The 21,086-nt window shown below is 45.9% G+C and overlaps 1 protein-coding gene and 1 pseudogene across 1 annotated transcript in view; both read right to left on the bottom strand.

Moving 5' to 3' along the window:
* ALDH1B1 (aldehyde dehydrogenase 1 family member B1) overlaps positions 1-21,086 on the bottom strand; it is a 240,842-nt gene that overhangs the window by 48,900 nt on the left and 170,856 nt on the right. The window lies entirely within an intron of this gene.
* On the bottom strand, positions 18,106-18,438 carry LOC109270220 (60S ribosomal protein L35a-like; annotated as a pseudogene).

The raw sequence follows: 21,086 nt of genomic DNA, 5'->3' as shown, positions 1-21,086 counted from the left end.
GAAGTTGGACACATGGCCATACCTAATAGCAAGGGAGACTGGGAAATGTCTTAACTGGACAGCAATATGCCCAGCTCAGAAACGGAGGTTCCAGCACAAGGGGAGAATGGATATTGGGAGAAAGCACTCTACCACACATCAAATATCATTCCCCTGACTAGAAAATTTTGGTCAAGCTGACCAGTCTGAGTTTTGCCCCTTTAGTTTGAAGCTAAAGGGGAAGAGTCTTTTTCTTCTATGGCTACTGAGCTGAAGAGAGTCTGAAGGTTTGAAGTGCTTCTCCCCAGTGGAGAAAGCAGGTTTAGATGGAGAGGACAAAGCCAACATGCAGAGAGACTGGGGAGGAGACTGGAAGAGGTGTGAGCTGACTGATGGATCCCCAGGTCCAGCCATCCCAGAGGCCAGCTGCTCCCCCGGCCCCCTCCTAGTTACATGATCCAATAAATCCCCCTTTTGACTTAAAGTGTTTCAATTTGGGTTTCCATCATTTGCAATAAAAGAGCGCTGGCTGCTCCTTTCATTGCTGAGAGCGGGTACCACATGGATCACTCTTTTGACAGGGAAAGCTTTTTCCTGGAACTAAATCACAGAAGGACTTTATTGCCTGATTTCGTATTGAAGGACACTGGGTAATATAATCACACTCTCACCCATCTGTGCAGCTCTTCACAGTTTACAAATTTCTTTTACATCCGTCGGCTCACCCGGGTTTCACAGTCTCTCTGAGATGCAGGTTTTATTTCCCCCTATATGCAAGATGAGGACCCTGAAGCTCAGTGAGATAACCTAGTTCATCTACATGGCTGGTCAGCAGTGGCACCACTTGCCGTTCAAGTAGTGCTTTGTGGGCGGCCTCTGTAAAGATGAGGATGGTATGACTCTGTCACAACATGGGGAGGAACACAGTATGCAGGGTGGACGAGCTGAGGAAACCCGGCCCATATATCTTAGTTCAGGGCCAGACCTCAGAGCGAACGACTGGAGAGAGGGCATGGCCACGGGACTGTCTCAAGTACTGGTTGAGATAAAATCGTTTTCAGATGAATACTGAGGTTTGCCACCAACAGACCCTTTCTGAGAGAATTATGCTAGGATATACTTTAGGAAGAAGAAATTCAAACTCAGACAGGACAAGTAGAATGTAAGAAGGTATGTGGAGGAAAGATATAGTTAACATGGGGTGAAATCTAAATGTGCACTGAATGTATAAAATACTAATAATCTGGAAGATATGAAGATAAAGTGCGAGTAAAATACTGTACAACAATAAGACATAAGGGGTATGGTGAAATTCAGGGTGTGCTAAGGTCCTTGTATTGTCTGGGAAGAAGGATAGACAGTGATTAACATGCATGTACTATGCATATTAAAAAATCAAGGGCAGGGGCGCCTGGGTGGCTCAGTCGGTTAAGCGGCTGACTTCGGCTCAGGTCATGATCTTGCAGTCCGTGAGTTCAAGCCCCACGTTGGGCTCTGTGCTGACAGCTCAGGGCCTGGAGCCTGTTTCAGATTCTGTGTCTCCCTCTCTCTGACCCTCCCCCATTCATGCTCTGTCTCTCTCTGTCTCAAAAATAAATAAACGTTAAAAAAAATTAAAAAAAAAAATCAAGGGCAACCAATAAAAGAAGAAATCATATATATCATCTCTTAAAGATTGAAGGGGAAGCATGTGATAAAAGAAGATTCAATCATACTGACAGAAGGCAAATAAAAGAGCATGGTAAATCTAAAACATTAAATAAGATGGTAGAAATAAATTTAAGAAAATTGATAGTAACCACGTATGTAAATAGACCAAAGTCTCTGATGAAAGAATAGAAATTCTCAGATCAAAATTCTTTTATAAAAATTTTGTTAATGTTTATTTATTTTTGAGAGAGAGAGAGAGAGACAGAGTGCAAGTGGGGAAGGGGCAGAGAGAGAGGGAGACACAGAATCGGAAGCAGGCTCCAGGCTCTGAGCTGTCAGCACCGAGCCCAAGGTGGGGCTCAAACTGTGAGATCATGACCTGAGCCAAAGTCGGTTGCTTAACTGACTGAGCTACCCAGGTGCCCCCCCAATCAAAATTCTTATAAAAAGCCATATGCTATGTATTCTGGGAAAATATTGACCAAAGTAAAGGTGGCATAGATATTTGGATAAAATAGACATTAGCGTCAAGAGTATTATTAGGGATAAAGATGGTTATTACAAAATATTAAAAGGAACAATTGATAAGAAACATATAAATTTTCAAATCACATAAAAATTCTAAGGTAGGGACAAGTTTGGTGAATTGAAGGGACAGAAAGATGACCAAGGTGGCTCTAAACTGTCCCCATCTTCTCTCACTCTATATCCTTTCTCAGTGTCATCTATCCAGTTTGACCTCTGTAATCACCTATAAAGAAGTAGTTCCCAGAGCTCTTCCCCAGAATTTCTGACTGTTTGCTGACCATTTCCATCAGTGTCCCCAGGCAGCTCACACCCAACATGCCCAAAGCCACACTCCTCACCCACACGTCTTCCACAAATATACTTTTCTTCCCCTAGTCCCCCATCTTTGTGAGGCTTTCATAACCAACTCATCACCCAAGCTAGAAAACCGGGAGTCTTCAAGTGGCCCGTAGTCCAATGTCCACAGGCCTTTGCGTGGTAAATCAACATGGCAAGACAAGTGGAATTTGGGAAAAGGTTTGGAGGACAGGAACCAGCAGAAGACTTAGATCATATTCCTTTCCATTTTTGTTAACTGTTTCTAGTAACAAGTAATCCAAACAAAAAGAAGTAGATATTAAAAGTCATTCAACATTACAGTTCCTCAGTCATTCTAATATGTACATCCTGTCAGATCTTTTAAATCCATATATATTTATAGGTGTATGTATATTTTAGATTGTTGCACAATTGTGAATATATTAACAGTCCAGTTTTTTGCTTCTTTCATTTAATATACTTCGATGTCTTTTTATATCAATTCTTTTTATTTATTTATTTATTTATTTATTTATTTATTTATTTATTTTGAGAGAGAGAGAGAGAGAGAGAGAGCATGAGCAGGGGAGGAGGAGCAGAGAGAGAGGGGGAGAGGGGATCCCAAGTAGGCTTCCTGCTGTCAGCGCAGAGCCAGGTGCCCCTCAAATCTTTAAAAAAAAATTTTAATGTTTATTTTATTTATTTTGAGAGAAAGAGAGGTGGGGGAAGGGCAGAGAGAGAATCCCAAGCAGGTTCTGTGCTGTCAGCACAGAGCCTGACACGGGCGATCTCACGAACCATGAGGTCATGACCTGAGCCAAAATCAAGAGTTGGATACTTAACAGACTGAGCCCCCCAGGCACCTCTCATATCACTTCTTTTTTTTTTAACATGTGCATAATAATGCATTATATGACTATGTCCTAATTCACTTAACAAATCTCCTAATGGACATAAAAATGTTTCAAACTTGCCACTTGTACAAGCAGATGCAGCGAACCACCTTGGGTGTGTATATGTGCATTTGAGTGAGGAAATGTGCAGAATAAATTTGTAGAAATGGAATGTCTGGGTCAATAGATATCCACATTTTAATCTTTGATGGATTCTGCCAAATTGCCTTTAAGACGTTCTTTCAATTTACCCCCTTCCCAACTGGGAACATATTTCCCTACCATCTCACTAATGTCAAGCATTATCCATCTTTAAAAGTGTTTTGCCAATCTGATAGGTGAAAATATATTTTTGTTGTTTTAGTCCATATTTCTTTGTTAGTTTAAGCACTGTGTATTTCTATTTCTTTTCAAGAGACTTTCTAATTCAAATCTTCTGCATATTTATTACTCAGGTGTTTTTCTTTTTTTTTTTTTTTTTTACTGAGTTGTAGAAAGTTCTTTATATATTAACACTATTAACCTTTAGTGTGTAATAAATGTTGAACATGTTTTTCCTCAATTTGCCATCTGTACTTTTGTTTCCTTTATGGTATCAGTTGCCTTACAGAAATTTTAAATATTTATGTAGTTAAATGTTTTCTGTCACGATTTCTGGCCTTATTTTCATTTTACCTCCTTGTTTTCAATGATCTGTTAATGATTTTACTCTCTAGTTAATCATGAGTTCTTTGAAGGCAGAGGCTACCTCTTACTCATGTTGGTAGATCCTACTATAGAAATCACTCACCCCTCAGCCTTGGCTCTGATATATGCTCAATAAATAAACACATTTTAAATTTTTATTGAATTGACAGAGTTCTGTGTGCTATAAAATAAGCAAGCATGGAAAATTTAATTCCGAGATTGAAGTTGAGGGAAAAGCCAAAATGCACGGTGAGGTAGAAAGTGTAATTTCTATCAATATGTGGAATAAGATCTGGGTTAAATTCAGCTGGTAACAGAAAATTATTAAAAGGATCACAAGAAGTGTGTTCTATGTTTCATTTTAAAAGCTTGTTTTTGTCACTGAATTATCTGCTTTTAGAATCAGAATTTAATAGGAGTCATAGTTTAATATGAAAATAGTCACAGCTTAATACAAAAAGCCAAAATTTAACATAAAAATCATAAAGCGGGGAGTTCAAATGCTAATCTGGATCTCAAGCAAATCTTGTGCTTGATGCACCACTTTAACCATGCAAACGACCCTGTGTCTACCCCCAGCTGGTGGCAGCGTGCACTAACCCCAGGGTATGTAGGGAAGAGAGCAAGAGGCAGAGTTTTAAGTGCAAGGACTGCAAATCTGAAGCTATAAAATGCTGTGACTTACATTCTTAATGCTGCTTCATCAAAACTTGGGAAAGCCATACAACTTTGGGGAAATCCCTTGGCCTCAGTTTGGCTATTTTAAAAACAAAGAGGTCACTGGGTGATCTTGGCAGCTCTTTCCAAAGCTGAGGTCCCAGGAGCCTATGAACATCTTTCTGTAAAATGGTTTCCAGGGCCCTGCCTTCGTGGGATTCCCTTGCGATTTAATCAGAGGTGTGAAGGCAAACCCATCGCAGCTGTTACCAGCTGTTCTGTGAGGCTGCTCCCGGAGCCCCCGAGAGTGTCAACACTGATGTCTGTATGAGTTAAATTAAATTCCAGGGTCTGGTGTGAAGCTGGAACAGGCCTTGATGTTTTTATCTATCTGCTGCTGGGTCCCTGCAGGGCCCATTGCTTCAGCTGAGATAGCATGAGGGAAGGGGAATGGAGTGGAATGGGCAGTCTTCTCTCTTTTTCATTTATGTATGGTTCATAAGCATTTTATTATATAAATTATACCCCGGTCACTTCCTAAAAAGACTCAAGATGATTCATTAATTCACTTGAATAGCAGGTAGTCTATGCCTGCTCTATGCCAGGTGCAATGCTAGGGGCTGGAGGAGACAGAAACATATGAAAAAAACTAATACTGTCTCCTCCATGGTATTACAGAGGCACTGGATATACCAAGGCTGTGAGGACACAGGAAGTAGTAAACAATTTTGATAGTCCAGGCGTGAACATGGTGAGGAACAGAGAGGGGAAAGGGGATGACAATTTCTTGAGTACCTTCTAGGAGGCAATATGGCATAATAATCAAGAGCCTGAGCTCTGGAGTCAGGGTTCAACCTCTCTAACCTCAGTTTCCTTATCTGCAAAAGAAAATAGAACTTCCTTTACTGAGTTGTTGGGAGATTAAATGAAAAATGCACGTAAAGCACTTAGCGCTGCATCCCACACATGGCAAGCATGAGATACATAATCGTTATTCTATTATTATTCTGTGATTAGTCACCAAGATAGGCTTTATCATTAAATAGTACATTGTAGGGGCGCCTGGGTGGCTCAGTCGGTTAAGCGGCCGACTTCGGCTCAGGTCATGATCTCGTGGTCCCTGAGTTCAAGTCCCGCACCGGGCTCTGTGCTGACAGCTCAGAGCCTGGAGCCTGTTTCAGATTCTGTGTCTCCCTCTCTCTGACCCTCCCCTGTTCATGCTCTGTCTCTCCCTGTCTCAAAAATAAATAAAATGTTAAAAAAAATTAAAAAAATAAACATTGCATTGTAGTCATTTTACAGGTGAGACAGGGGTTCAGAGAGCTTATGTAATTTTCCCAAGCCCACGCAGCTTGGAAGCAAAATTCTAACTAATTTCCAGGCCCATTTTCTTTGCACTGCTGTGATGCCTCGAGGTTTCCCAGAAGACTTGATATTTGAGTTGAATGTTAAAGAACAAAAAGAAGTCCTTTTGTGGAGGTTAGGAAGGAGGAAGCACAGGCAAAGTAAACAGTGTGTGCCACTAGAGCCCAGAGGCAAAGATGGAATGGGCTGTCTGGGAGTGGGGTGGCGGGGAGGAGCTGGTGGAGCTCTGGGTTTCTGAAGTTTCCTCCAGTAGAGGAGGACGGGGTGCAGGACACGGAGACAGACCAGATGGAACACTCAGTGATTCTGTCTCGTTCTCTGCCTGCCTTGAAGTTGAACCTTCCCAGCAAGTGGGAATCAGAACCACTCCTGTCCCATCTTCTGACCCTCAGGGTACATGTCTGATGGCCCTTGTGAGTCCCTGGTTCCCATTTAACCAACACTATGGTCATTGCTGGAGTCTCTAGGCATCCCTTTCTGCACTGTACTCTACCCCAGGCCCAAGAAGTGTTTGTATGTTAGTGGGTATTCTGTTTTTAAACCAGCAAACGGGAGCATCAAGATAGGGAGGAAAACCTCTTATACTCTGACACCAAATCACTCATTAGGACTTACTTTATGGGCAGCAGATTAGGTAAGACCTGAGTAGGACTAGGTTCTGGTTTTGGAGGAGTTCCTGGTCTGGTTGGGGAGACAGATAGCCAAATTCAACATTAGTGACGCGCTGGCCTCAAAGTGGGTCAGGGCTTAGGTCAGTGGCAATACCAAACAATGGTCTGTAGAGGAGAGTTTTGGCATCCTCATAATCTCTAACCAGCCCCTTCCCATTCTTTGATGGTCTCTCAGTTTTCGTAAGTTGTGTTAAAGCATTTTTTTTGTTAGGTAAAATCATCTGTGACAGCCAGAATTCCAAGATGACCCTCAGTCACCCTCACTCTTGTATAATCCCCTCCCCTTTGAGTGTGGGTGGAAACTTTACATATGATATCACTCCTGTGATCACGTAATGTTATGTGGCAAAAGGGAGCTCATTCTGGGTGGTCCTGACTTCCATCAGGAGATCTCTTTAAAAGCAGAGCATTTTCTCTGGGTGGTCGTAGAGAAACAACCCAGAGAGACACGCTCCTGCCGGCCTGGAAGAAAGCACACTGCTATGTTGTGAATTGCCAGTAAGAGACGTGGTCTCCAGTTGCTGACAGCAGTCCCCAGGTGATAGCTAGAGAGAAAACAGGGGTCTCAGTCTTACCACCTCAAAGAGCTGAAGTTGGCCAACAACCTGAATGAGCTCGGAAGTGATTCGTTTCCCAGAGCCTCCAGAAAGGAATGCAGCCTGTCTGATACCTTGATTCCAGGAGACCCAGAGCAGAGAGTCTAGCCTTTCTCTGTACAGAAGTCCGACCTACAGAACTGTGAGCCCAATAGCTGTGGGAATTTGTTACACAGCAACAGGAAACTAATACAATGATTCTCATACAGATATAAAAGGAACATGTGTCAAATACTGTATTTCACTCACTCATATGTATTTCATGAGGTACTCTGTACGCTGTTACAACCCGTTCAAAGGAGGAGTCACGGAATTGCACGTGTGGAATGTTAAAATAGCTACAAAAGTAGTCAATATCCACAGAGCAATAATCATTGTAACTTCAATGGACAAAATTCATTTGCATTTCTATGGGCAGGAATCACCACATTGCTATCCATTTCCTACAATTTATAAAGTCGCTAAACAGCTTAAAAACAATGACAGGAGCAGATTAACCGAAAGAAAAGGTCATCTAGAAGGACTAGATAAGAATTATCTAGAAGTTTCTACAAGGACATCCAGTATTCTTTATTGCCCAGTTTAAAAGACTTTCGGGCGCCTGGGTGGCTCAGTCGGTTAAGCGTCCGACTTCAGCTCAGGTCACGATCTCGCGGTCCGCGAGTTCGAGCCCCGCGTCGGGCTCTGGGCTGATGGCTCAGAGCCTGGAGCCTGCTTCCGATTCTGTGTCTCCCTCTCTCTCTGCCCCTCCCCCGTTCATGCTGTGTCTCTCTCTGTCTCAAAAATAAATAAACGTTAAAAAAAAAAAAAAAAAAAAAAAAAAGACTTTCACGATGCTTCCTTATAAGTGGTATGCAAATGCAGCTTCGAGATAGGCTACCACTGCCACACACACCCCTCCCCAAGTATTGCCACCATGAAATCCTGTCACAGAGATTGTGGCCTGGCCTTGGACTGGATTCAGTGAGGCCAAGGGCTGGATGAGTGTTTTCATATCCATTATCTGGCTCATGATTCTGTCTTCTCATAAGACTTCAGTGGGTAAGGTAGAACTGGTAACAGTTACCCCATCACATTTCTTTGGAGAGTGCGGCCCAGAGAGGAGGGGTCACTCAGGGAGTCAGTGGCAGGTGTGACCCTTGATCCTCTCCCTTCCCATTCAGTGCTTGTCTTCTCCATGTACCACCCTCCTTGTCCTCAGGTGGGTGAGCTTTCCGTCTCCCATCCCCTCCCCTCCTTTGTGCCGGGCCAGCCTCCCCTCCACACTACAGGGCTCGGCACCTGACTTGGGGATTGGCTAAGGCCTCGGACGCTCCGTGTCCAGTCTGCAGGCAGCAATCCCAGGCCTCTGCAGAGCCTGTCTGATCCAACACCCCCAGACCCCCAACTACCCTTTGTGCACTGAGCACATCCATGCCTGTGTTCCCCTCTTTTGCTCTAGCAGCCTGACAGTCCCCAGTCAGGCATGACTTGCCCAAACCTGCTGTGCCAGGGCCACCTGCTCTGCCTTTTGGGCTGCCCACCCCAGCCACCCGCCTCTGTTGGCTTCCCACTGGGACTCGGGCTGGGAAGTCATCTGGGAGGCCAGGCATGCCAGTCTGCCGGAGCCTCTTCCCAAACCCTCCTGACCGGTGCCAAGCACTAGTGCGGGACAAGCCACTCACTGATGCCAGGTCGGGCAGCTGGCTGGCAAACCGGCCACCTGCTCAGCCCACAGAGCATAAAGTTTTTGTTTTGCTTGCCTTTTGAATCCTGGAGCCGAGACTTAGAGCTGAGAGGGTTTGGAGAGAGGCTAGTCCAGCCCTACACCATTCAGACATGATCACTGCAGCCCAGAGAGGAGATGGGCTCTGTGAAGGCTGTTCTCACCAGCTGGGAGCTGGGGGGGGGGGGGAGGGGGGTTAGTACTGCTGCCCTAACTTTCTGCTCCTTGGGGACCCCTGTGGGTGCAGATCACAGGGGAGTGGGATGTAGCTTGATCAGGACTTTTGGATTTTTAAAGAGGCAGAAAAGCTGGAGAGTCTGAGTTCTGGACTCCAGTATCGGCTCAGTTGTGCGACAATAGTGTCTCAGTTTCCTTGCTCCTCGTTCCTCGTCCCCTTCCCTGCCTCTCTCTCTCTCTGCCTCATGCTCCAGTCCCGTGAAGGAACCACATGCTGTTTCCCAGACATACGGCATTCTTCAACACCACTAGGCCTTCCATCATGCTCCTGCTGCCCAAGCTGCCCTTTCCTGACTCCTGTCTGTTTCAAGATTCAGGCCAAGCTCCATGTGGATCTCTGCCCCTTTCTTCCTGCTGCACTCATGCTCCCTGCCAGAGGAATTCACCTGCCTCTGTTTGCTCCCCTGTGCCCTCTTTGCAGCACCTGCCATACCTGGTTCTTCCTTTTTTTTTTCACCTGTCTGTACCCCCTTTAGCTAGTGAGCCTCTCAGAGGTGTCATCCAAGCTTTATTTGCCTCCATAAATGTACACACAGTCTTTGCCAGATGTTTGCTGGATATACGCTACACTTAGAAAACAAAAAGGGGCAAATATCTTCAGAGATATTTACTAAGGCTTTCGAAAGCATCGAGTGTATTTAATTATGGAGAATCATATGGAAATGATTACAACTAAACTTAGAAATTTACCTTGGCTAAAAATATCATAATATAGAAATGATCTTAAAGACGACTTAATGAATTACTGATCTTAAAATGGAATCTCATTTTAAATATTTTAAATACATCCCATTTATTGAAATGGTAATAACTTTTTAAAAGGTCCAGATGTCTTGGGCAATTCTTAAGAATGAATATTTTTGAAATGTGTTTTTAAACTTTTTTTTTTAAGTGAGAGAGAAAGAAGGAAAGAAACAGAACAAAGAAGGAGGGGAAGAAGAAAGAAAAAGTTGTCAGAAAGAGCCCTTTGGTTTCCTTTATGAGGGTCATCATATTCATGACACTGTCGGGACAAATGATGCTACCTTCCTGGGTTTTACCTCCTTTATCAAAAGCCAGAGCTGGGTGCTGTAATGAGAGAGGTGCTGGCTGTTGGCAGAGGGTCACTGCATTGTCTTTCAATGACCCTGGACCTGGCAGTGTGAGAGAGAGTTTTCTCTTTTAGGGAGGAGCACAAAGTTACTACCAAGGAGAGAAATGTAGGACAAGGAGCATGTTCTAGGAGGGCTTTGGTGTCAAGCTGGTCTGAAGTTGGGAAGCCTTTGGATACTGACACTCGAAGCCAAGTTTCTCTCTTCTCTGCACCTCAGTTTCTAAAATGAGTAAGTTGGACCCAATGACTCTAAGCTCATTTCCCATTCCCACAGTCTGTGAACCCGCCTCTGGCAGGCTGATTATGAAAAAGCAAAATGATCCTGTCAGGGCTGGAGAAAGTTCCAATGCCCAGGCTTTATAGGAGACACCTCCCTTTGTCTTACAATGTCCCCCAAACTACAGAGCCAGATGATATGGCCAGCTTCTGGGGACCTCTGATCACCCCCTCCACATTTTGCATCCTTTTCGTCCTCTGTGCCTGAAAACCATTCAGCTTAGCTTTGACCTGCTGGAATGTTCCTCATACGTCAAAGCAGCTGTTGGAAAGTAAAATGGTTGCATCAGAGCAACGGAGAAAGAGTTGTTTGTTTTAAGGCTGGAGACCCACGAAATGCACATGGCTCCTTTTGTGGGTTACATTACAGTGCATCTATAGGTCTTTGTTATTTCTAATTATAAAGTAATTTCATAGCTTAATAGTGTCTCTTGAGCTAATAAGGTAGGTAGAGATGGCCAGAAGTCCTGAATTCACATTGTAGCATGGCTGGAAAAGGCAGAATGGTTCTGCATGAGCATGTAAATGTCCACACTGATGGCCAGGGGAGCCAGGATTTAGAGACCCGAGCTTTGAGGATGTCGTGAGTGGCACCACTCTCACTGAACCCACACCCATAGTCAAGTCACATACCTCAGTCTTTTCACATGGGTTTCTGCTCAACTACACCTCCTTGTCCTGGGAATTAGGTTTTCATGAGGCAGTTTGGACCAAGCATGCTAAGTGGGACTGTGACAAATGGAGGGACAGTGAAGCAAAGGCCATGCTAACAGGAGCTGTCACAAGACCGATATTTTGATAACTTTGGTGTGTAAATATAAGCAGGACTCCTGAGGACCCAGGTGAGTTTTCTCTATTTGTGTCCAGGAGGCAAGGGGGCCAAATACCCCATAGGCTGGTATTTGAGACCTATAACCTTTCCAGTGGCAGACGGGAAACTGAGGCATGAGCTGTGACTTGCCTCAGGTCCCACATCTGGTCAGAGGCAAAGTGAGAGCAGCAGCTTTGGGTCTGGCCTGACCTGCTCCTCTCCTTGCCACACCATGTGGCCTCTTGGGGCTTCCTCTTCAAGCCTCAAGGCAGAGCAGGACTGTCAGGAGCACAGAGCTCAGGAAGCAGAGGGAATGTACTATTACCACAGAGGCCTCGAATCCGGGCCATTTAGGAGGAGCTAAGGAATAAGGAGACTCCGTGGGCCAAGAAACAGACCAAGAAGATGCTTGTCCATGGGTGGGTGGGGAATATCTTGGATCAGCACACATTTGATGTGATGTCTGCTGTCTACCATTTGGTAAATGATGCTGACATTGGCAAGGCACCCACGGCCAGGCAGAGCAATGAGCTCTGGCCTGGGCATGGGGGACCTGGGTGCCTGGTGTGGTTCTCTCTGCCTCACAGCCTTTTCCCACTTAGTGTTGAAATGCCTACTACATGCCAAGTAGTTGCTATATGCGTTGTCTCATTACATCTGGTGCTGTGTGCTTCTGTGGGTCCAGGGTGTGGACATGTACAATGGAGTCCTCCTTTTTTTTTTTTTAATGTTTATTTATTTTTGAGAGAGAGAAAGAGAGCATGAGTGGGGTAGGGACAGAGAGAGAGGGGGACAGAGGATCCAAAGCAGGCCCCATGCTGACAGCAGAGAGCCAGACGAGGGGCTCGATCTCACAAACTGAAATCATGACCTGAGCCGAAGTGGGACGCTTAACTGACCAAGCCACCTGGGCGCCCCACAATGGAGTCCTCCTTAAAGCCCCTCCCATTATATCCACAAAACTGCCCTGTCATGTGGGAGTTGGCTACCTACTTTGAGATCAGGCAGCTGAGGCCCAGGCAGAAGAGTGTAACCACACGATTCCAAGTGCTGCAGCCAGGATTCAAACCCAGGTCTGCTGGACTCTCGACCTGTGCCCTTTCACCCCAGCACTCTGCCTCTCAAGGAGAAAGTACCAGAAGGCCAGGCCTCTTCTTACCATCCATTCTGTCTCTGAGAGCACTCAACATTTATGGCTTTGATGGTCAGAGGCTGAGTGAAATCAGACATCAGATAGGAGTTGGTCCCTGTGGACTATAAGACAGATGGTGGGGGCGGGGGGTGGTGTCAGTAGCAGGAGGACACCTAGAGAAACCCCCCGAGGTGCTGGGGGTAACAGCGGGGTCCTTCCTACTTTGAGGGTGCCTGTGTCGAGGACATTGCACGAAGTGCAGCAGGCGTGGGCAAGCAGACTCCACTGCGCACATCCACCGGCAGAGTCGGTTACTGAACCCCAATTGTAAGTCAACATACTACCATGACACCTGTCAGGACTGGAATGCTGAGATGCAAGAAGAGAGTGCGTGCAGGATGTCAGAGAGTGGAGTGGAGTGCACAGAGCAGCGCTCTGCCTGCTCGCCACTCTGCTGGCACCACCTGCTGGCACTCTGGCCCTCCGCCCCGCAGGACCTCCCCTGGAGTTGCTTCCTACAGACAACTCAACTACCTGATTACTCCCTCGCTCCCATCCGGGGCGTGAGCCACCCACACTCCTGCCCAGCCCTGCAAAGAAGGAAGAAACTTGGGCAGATGGGAGCCAGAGGGGGCCTGCCAGGGGGCCATCCTGAGGGTGGTGGAGCAGAGGCTGCTGGTCAGGCTGCCCAGAGTGGGGGCTGCTGGAGCCCCCCAAAAAGCTCAGGCTGTATGTAGGAGCAAGGGGCTCTCACAGGACACTGGCGGGGGGAGGGAGGCAGGGAGGTGTTAGAGGACTTTAAAGGACTCCAGAATGAGCAGTGGGAGCCCAGGTGGCACGTGTTGGAAGGCTTCGGGGGATAGGATTCCCCATCTTGAAGTCAGTCTCTGGCATTCAAGGTTCCGGAGCCTGGAGAGCAACAAGGTCCTGGGTCAGGTTCCCCTGAAAGGCCCCAGGGCCCACTGAATACACCCAGTATTCTGCTGCAGGAGCAGGGGTGGCAGAAGCACAGAGGACAGCTGTGACTCATTAGGAGCCTTCAGCTCAAAGAAACCCCATGCAACCAGGACTCGTGTCTCTGGACAGCATGAGCCATGGTGTGGATGCTGCCATCCAGGGAAAGCAGGGCCCAAAGTGGGCAACAGTGCTCATGGGGAAGCTGGTGGAGTAGGAGGAGAGGGAAAGGAAAAGAAAGAGAGCGGGAAGGGAGGGTAGCAGACTCGAGGGTTTGTGGTTGTGGGTAGGAAGGTTTCTTGGCAGACCTTGGTGGTGGAGAAGCTGTGATAAGACGGGAGAGAGAGGTAGAAATGAGCAGTTCTGGGGCAGGAAAACTCAGCCAGCTCTGGCATTCCCTCCTCCCCAAGCTCAGAGACGTAGAGGGAGAGAGGAGAGAGGCCAGGAAGGCTCCAGAGGGCGGGTCAGTGCTGCCCATGCTTTGTACCCACCCAGTGTGCTCTGGACAGGCTTTAGGAGGACTTCTCTGTGCATATCCATGCCCTGGACCCCAGACAGGACTGGCGGTGGGGCAGGCGGAAGGGTGGGCCAATAGCAGCAGCAGAGGTCACCCTCTCTCACTGGGCTAGACCCAGGAAGGACTTAGATCACAGATGAACCAGAGGCAGCGAGGAGCACAGGCAAGGACCCCATTCTTCTTGTTGGGTCACAAAAGCACCAGCACAGGGCTACTCTTCAGCCACAGAGGACCTGATGGAGATGCCCAGATTATCTGGGCTGAGCTCAGCCTGACATAGGATCCCTCTCCCGATGAGCCAGACAAGGTGGAGGGGACCCAAACATGTGCCCCCATGTCGCTGATACCTTATAAGTCCCCTGGTGTGTCAGGGAGTCTGTGCTAGGTAGCTAGGTATCACTTGGTGTGTATATTTATAACCAGCTGGAGCAGGATCCAAAGCAGAACTATATATTGTGCTTTTGCTTCCTCCTAACCACACTTTAAGAAAGAGACTGTGAACAAAAACTTTCTAGAGATTTTGGAAAGAAAACAGAAAAAAAAAAAAAAAGGACAAATATAAGAGAATAAATCCCAGTGTTGGCTTTGGCCAAAATGAGCAGAGACAGTCTAAAACATTGCTTTCTGCTTCTTGAGGCTGTAAGTAGTGGAGGGAAGCATAGGTATTCTGAGCTTGGGCATGCCTGAGATGGTGGAATTATGAAAGAATCTGGTAATTACAGAGATTATGTCCATTTTTGTATTCCTAAATTGTTACTAGGTGTCCTACTAAGTAGATTCCTCTTGCCTAGGGGACATGGTACTAAGTTTTTGGCTTATGAAAAGTAAAGCCCAGAGCATTATCCAAAATGAAAAAGTTGAGACTAAGGGAACAAAATTTCTCTATATTAGAAAGCAATAGGAATTTCTAATTTATTGAGGGTGTGGAGAGGAGGGAAGGACTAAGTCGGGAGAAGTGGGTCTCATCAATAAGACAGTGGGTACAAGTCAAGGAGAGAGATGGCTTGGAAGGGCCTCTCTGTGGCAAGGAAGGTCAATGAACTTGAGCATCAGTAACATCTGGCAGGTAATTTTAAGTTGTTTCTTGTTCTGTGATAGCATTTCAATTTTTATGTTAGTCGTACTTTGGGGAATGATAGAGATGGGGTACAGGAGACTGGAGTTGTCCAAAGAGTGCTGGAAAATTATGGAGACATGGTGTGATGGTTGACTTTATGTGTCAACTTGGGTGAGCCACAGTATTTAGATCAAACATGTTGCCGTGAAGTATTTTGTAGATGAGGCTAACATTTAAATCACTAGACTTTGAGTGGAACAGATTACCCTCCATAATAGGGTGGGCCTCATCCAATCAGTTGAAGATCTTAAGAAGAAAACTGACTTCCCCTGAGAGAAGAGGGAATTCTGCCAGCAGACTACCTCCAGATTCAAATCACAACTCATCCCTGGATCTTCAGCCTGCCAGTTTACGTTACAGATTTTGAAATCTCTCTCTCTCTCTCTTCCTCTCTCTCTCTCTCTCCACACACACACACACACACACACACACACACACACACACACACACACCCCTCCTGATGGTTCTAACATAGTGAAGAAGTAACCAGAGGTGAGCAAGTGAAAGCTATTATCTAAGTTTGGAACCAGAGATGGCAGGCAAAAGCACGGACACGTGAATTCCCCATCCCTCACATAAAAATCTCGAGAAATATTCAGGAGGGAACCAAGTTTCCTATCAAAACCAGGCTACAGGTATGTGAAGCAGGTTCAGTGCAGGAGACATGACCACTCCAGGCACTCCTGAAGGGAAGGGATTTGCCCCAGAGCACAGGGTGCTTACCCCGTCATTGGCATGACTGCAGGAGTAGGCTCCAAGCTGGTCTCCAGGAAGAACCCTCAGGACAACACAGAAGACAACACAGAACTGAATCCCAGGGGTTATAAATGCCTCTGAGAACACCAGTGGGGCTCTGCTTGCATAAAAAAGCTAAAACTACCACTGTTGCTGCAAAGGCTCTAGAGACCAGACAACAGGAGAATAATAGACATGGAACATGGCTGCAGGGAGACTGTGTGTCTCCAGCAAGCAGCAGGTACCAAAATGGATCTTCCTCCCTCTGGCTTCCAAAACTCACATGAGTGCACCAAAAGGATGGCACCTACTTCACATCCACAAGTCTCACCATGACAGGTGTAGGAAATGTGGCCTTGAGCTGTCCAAGTTCTCCAGGTCGGAGGGTGGAATAGAGGTTGAGCGATCCCCTCCACAGAATGTTCCCGGGAAGTGTTCTGGGGCACGTGGGAGGCTCTGGAAGCACACGCATGGAGGAGTAAGGCCCACACTGACAAGTGTCTTATCGACGAGCACATGGCAATCAGAGACAGGGTGATAAGCCATGACTCAACTATGCCTGCCTTCCTAGGTGCAGGGCATGAAAAAGCACAGCTGCTGGCAGCTAGAAAATATTTTTTGCTCTCGTGCGGAAGATGGAGAGCATTAGTGGGAGATGGGGCATTGCACTCCAAATGCAGTTGAGATCATATCTTGGCTTTGTTCCCTGAATCCGCACAGTTATTTGTATTTCAGCATAAAATTCCAACTCCCAGGACCTGGTTAACAAAGGCAACGCGCGACGCATGCCCCCAGAGGCCAGCCAGATGGAAAGCCCAACGGAATTTCACTTTGAAGTGTTCTGTGTTATCGGACTCATTTGCAAAAGAAATGAGCTTTATGGGGTGTTCAAATGTTTCCAGACATAACCAGTTGCCCCCAAGCGAGAATAAAGTTATAATCTCTCCTTCACCTTGTGCACATGCAGGGGGACGTGGGCACGAATGTACACAGGCTGTTAGAATCGAATTTTGTCTCCTCCCCAGGCTCTGCAGGGGGTGAGCAGGAGGGGGAATCAAAATAAAAACACCTCACATCAAGAAATGATGGATTTGTTTTCCCCCCACTTTGACAGTAGAATCAGAATGACTGTATGGCTGGTCTAATGAATTACATACTCATTTGTCATCAGGATAATGCAAAATAGGTGACTAAATATGCTCAGTCATACGGCCTCAAAGGCTCTGTGGTTTTGGGTTTAAATCTCAGCCCTGCTGATTTCCAGCTGTCTGACCCTAGAGAAGTAGCTTCTGCCCTTTCAGCCTCAGTTTCCTTTCCTGTAAAATAAGCATAAAATGTTGATCTCACAGTATGGTTAAGAGGAGGGTGTGAAAAGGCTTCAGAAACCTCAAAGTACTGCTCACACATTAGATCTCTCCCTCTACATACCTAGTGATCCTATTACCCCAAACCATCTTGCCTTGCCTGAATATAAGGAGTAATTTCCCCCACTATGTCTTTGTTCCTGCTCTTCCCTCTGCTTAAAAAGCCTTCTCCTGCCTATTTCTCCACATCCTTGCCAACATCCACTGTTATCTGTTTTTTTTTGGTGGGGGCGGGCTGCCCATTGCTGATCCGGTAGGTGGGAAATGGTGTGAGGCATGGTTCTCCTCACTTCTCAGTGACTTGGCATCCTGGAGCCCCTAGAATGTTAGAATCAAAGAGCCTCACGGATCATCCAGTCCAACTCCTCATTGATGACATAGGGAAATAGAGGCCCTGAGAGGCCAAGATGGATACTCCTCCCGTGCCAGGCACCTCAAGGAGCTCTGTAGCATCTAGGTCACTTGGCAGTGCCTGCATTGGCAAGGTCTTGGGTCTCTTCTATTCTCCTCTTTGTAGTAGTTAGGGTTCCCCAGAGAAACAGAACCAGTAGGATGGATATGATGGAGACTGCCAAGTCTAAAATCTGCAGAGCTGATGTCCCGGTTTGAATTCCAAGGCCAGCTCACTGCTCTAGAACCAGGATGAGCTGATGTTCCAGTTCAAAGGCCCTATGGCAGGAGAATTCTCTCTTGCGCAGGGGAAGGTCAACTTTTTATTCTATCCAGGCCTTCGACTGATTGGATGAGGCCCACCACAATAGGGAGAGCAATTTGCTTTACTCAGTCCAGTGATTTATTTATTTATTTTTCTGCATCTTTATTTATTTACTTTTCAGCAAGTTTAAATCCTTGAGAAGTACAGCATCATATGGATTCTGTGGCCAATGGATTTAGCAGGAAAGTTGCTTTGGAATTTGGCATGAACCATGACACTGTTTCCATGAGCAGGAGTTATTTTTCCCCAGCTTACTCTGGTTTTGTTCAGTCTGCCACCAGGAGTCACTGTGTTGTTTTTTGCTTTGTACCCATAAGCACATCTCTTGCCTAGACAGAGTTCAGTGTCATCTCGAGTATAAACACCTTCAATTTTAAGAAAAGTTATGTGCTCCTTCTGGTTCCAGAGACCCTGCTTATAGCCAGAAAAAATGGTCTCGGACTACAGCCTTCCAGACATATTTGTTGTTTCAAGAGTCCTGTTCCCAGGAGGCCTCCACAGGCTCCAAGATGGCAGAAGGAAAAAGGCCAGTATAGTGATTTAAATATTAATTTCATCCAAAAACACCATCTCAGAAACACCCAGAATAACGTTTGACCAAATACCTGGGCACCTCATGGCCCAGTCATGTTGATACATAAAATTAACGATCATACTCATGAAAGTCAAAAACCTCTCAGGAGTTAAGCAAGCAGGGGTGGGTCTATGAGGTGGATACTTGAAACACAAAGGAATTTGGAGAGAGGTGATTTGAACTTTTTAAAAAAATTTAAATATTTCTGGGGTGCCTGGGTGGTACAGTCGGTTGAGCTTCTGACTCTTGATTTTAGTGTAGGTCATGATCCCAGGGTCATGGGATCAAGCCCCTCATTGGCTCTGCACTGAGCAGGGAGCCTGCTTGGATTCTCTTTCTCCCTCTCTCTGCCCCTCCCCTACTGCATGCATGCGTGCTCTCTCTCTCTTTCAAAATAAATAAATAAACTTAAGAAAATAATAAAAATAAATATTTCTAAGTGAGATTTTCCATTTAAAATGGAACTTGGTTAGTACTTCCCTTTCCCACCCACCTCCATATTGTTGATAATACAATGATGAAAACAAACACACAAAGACTAAGGTAGACAGAAACTTATTCTCCAAATCTGAGAGGGCACTCAATGAATGATAAGACAAGTAAAGTAAAAAAAACCTTCTCAGGTTCATCTCAGGAAACACAGAGTTACTGAAAACAGACAAGAAGTTCCTTCAAACTTCCCCCATCATCCAATCCTTGAAAAACCTATAGTCACATGAGAATAGTGAGGGTTGCTTTTGGGGGTGGCCACAATTTCAGCATCAACCCTACAGGATACCATCTTCCTACTTAATTCATGCCTGGAGTCTCAAAGAAAACAGCCTTGTAAATCTCAAGGGAGAGTAAAGCAAAGTGAGATATGATTTACACCCACCAGATTATGGGAAAAAGCTTGACAGTACTAGTTACTGGGGGAGGATATGACCTCACCAATAACTTTCACAACTCGAAGGTTAATAGTGAATTCTCTGTCATCTTCCAGACTTACCAATAGCTCTTGAATGTTTCCTCCTCTTGGAAAGACTTTCTTCATCTGACTTCTAGGAAACCACACATCCAGGTTTCCCCTGCTGGAGGCTGCTTCTCAGTCTTCTTTTCTGACTCATCTCCCCTGACTTATTACCACTGACATGCCCCAGGGTCCACTCCTTGGACCTTTTTCCCTCACTCTCCACACTGAGTTGATCTCTTTGGTCTCAATTTAGAATTAACACCGTCTAGCTGCTAATAGCTCCCAAGTTTATATCCACACCCAAACTTATCCCTAGACCCTCCAGCTTGGATTTCCAATGGCCAACTCAGCATCTCTACCTGGATATCTAAGAGTAGTCTCCAACTTCTAAAGTCCAAAACGGACATGCCAATCATTGCCCAGACTGTGCTACCCTCCCTTTCTCAGTAAATGGCAACTCCATCTTCTGGTGACTTGGGCCAGAGACCTCAGACTCAATTTGGACTTCTTATAACAGATCATGTTGGCTCTCCTTCCCACAATATTCCAGATCTGATTTCTTCTCTCCACCTTCATTGAGACCACCCAGGTCCAAGCTGCCATCTTCTCTTGCTTGGAACATAGCCACAACCTATGATTTAGCCTCCTTCCTTCTACCCTGGTCTCCCTACAACCTGTCAGCCATACACTCCTTGAGTGGTCCTCCTAAAACGGAAGTCAGATCATGGCACTGTTTTGCTCAAAGCCCACCATGCGTGTCACTTTTCACTCAAAGCAAAAGTCAAGGTCTTTATAATCACTTACAAGGTCACTGCAACTGGCTCTCTTACCTCTTTAACCTTACCTCCTACTTCTCCCCCTTACTCACTCACTTATCACATGGGTGCCTCTGCTGTACTTTGAAGCCTCCAGTACTCCTATCCTAGGATCTTTACTCTTGCAGGCCCCCAGATACCCATGTGGCACACTATCTCACCTCCTTCAAGTCTTTGCTCAGTATCACCTTCTCAATGGGGCCCTGACCACCCTACCTCACCTCCTCACTCCCCCTACTCTGCCTTGTTTCTCTTTACAGCATTTCTCACTTTCAAATGTAATATGTAATGTCTTTATTTATCATGTTGATTGTCTCTCTCCCCCACTCACATTGTCAGGAAGAATTTCAGTCAGGACTGGAACACAGGCATGGAAAAGGAAGACAAAGCAGAAGCCAGGATTTCAGCTGTAAGACCAGCCCTGTGAAGTCCCCACAGCTACCACCACTGAGTCCCGAATGTGCCATTTGTGCAGTTGGCAATAGGCCTTGGCCACTGCTGCTGGCCCTACTCAGCCTGGAAACTCAGTATGGCCACCATCAATGGCCAGAAGTAGATTTTTTAAGGTTCTTCCTTCTTCTTTTTTTTTTTTTTAATTTTTTTTAATGTTTATTTATTTTTGAGACAGAGAGAGACAGAGCATGAATGGGGGAGGGGCAGAGAGAGAGGGAGACACAGAATCGGAAGCAGGCTCCAGGCTCTGAGCCATCAGCCCAGAGCCTGATGCGGGGCTCGAACTCACGAACCGTGAGATCGTGACCTGAGC

The sequence above is a fragment of the Panthera pardus genome, unplaced genomic scaffold (assembly GCF_024362965.1).
Source record: "Panthera pardus isolate Hobbes unplaced genomic scaffold, ASM2436296v1 HiC_scaffold_20, whole genome shotgun sequence".
NCBI classification, from domain to species: domain Eukaryota; kingdom Metazoa; phylum Chordata; class Mammalia; order Carnivora; family Felidae; genus Panthera; species Panthera pardus.
The sequence above is the reverse complement of the archived record's forward strand: the minus strand, read 5'-3'. Positions and strand labels throughout refer to the sequence as shown.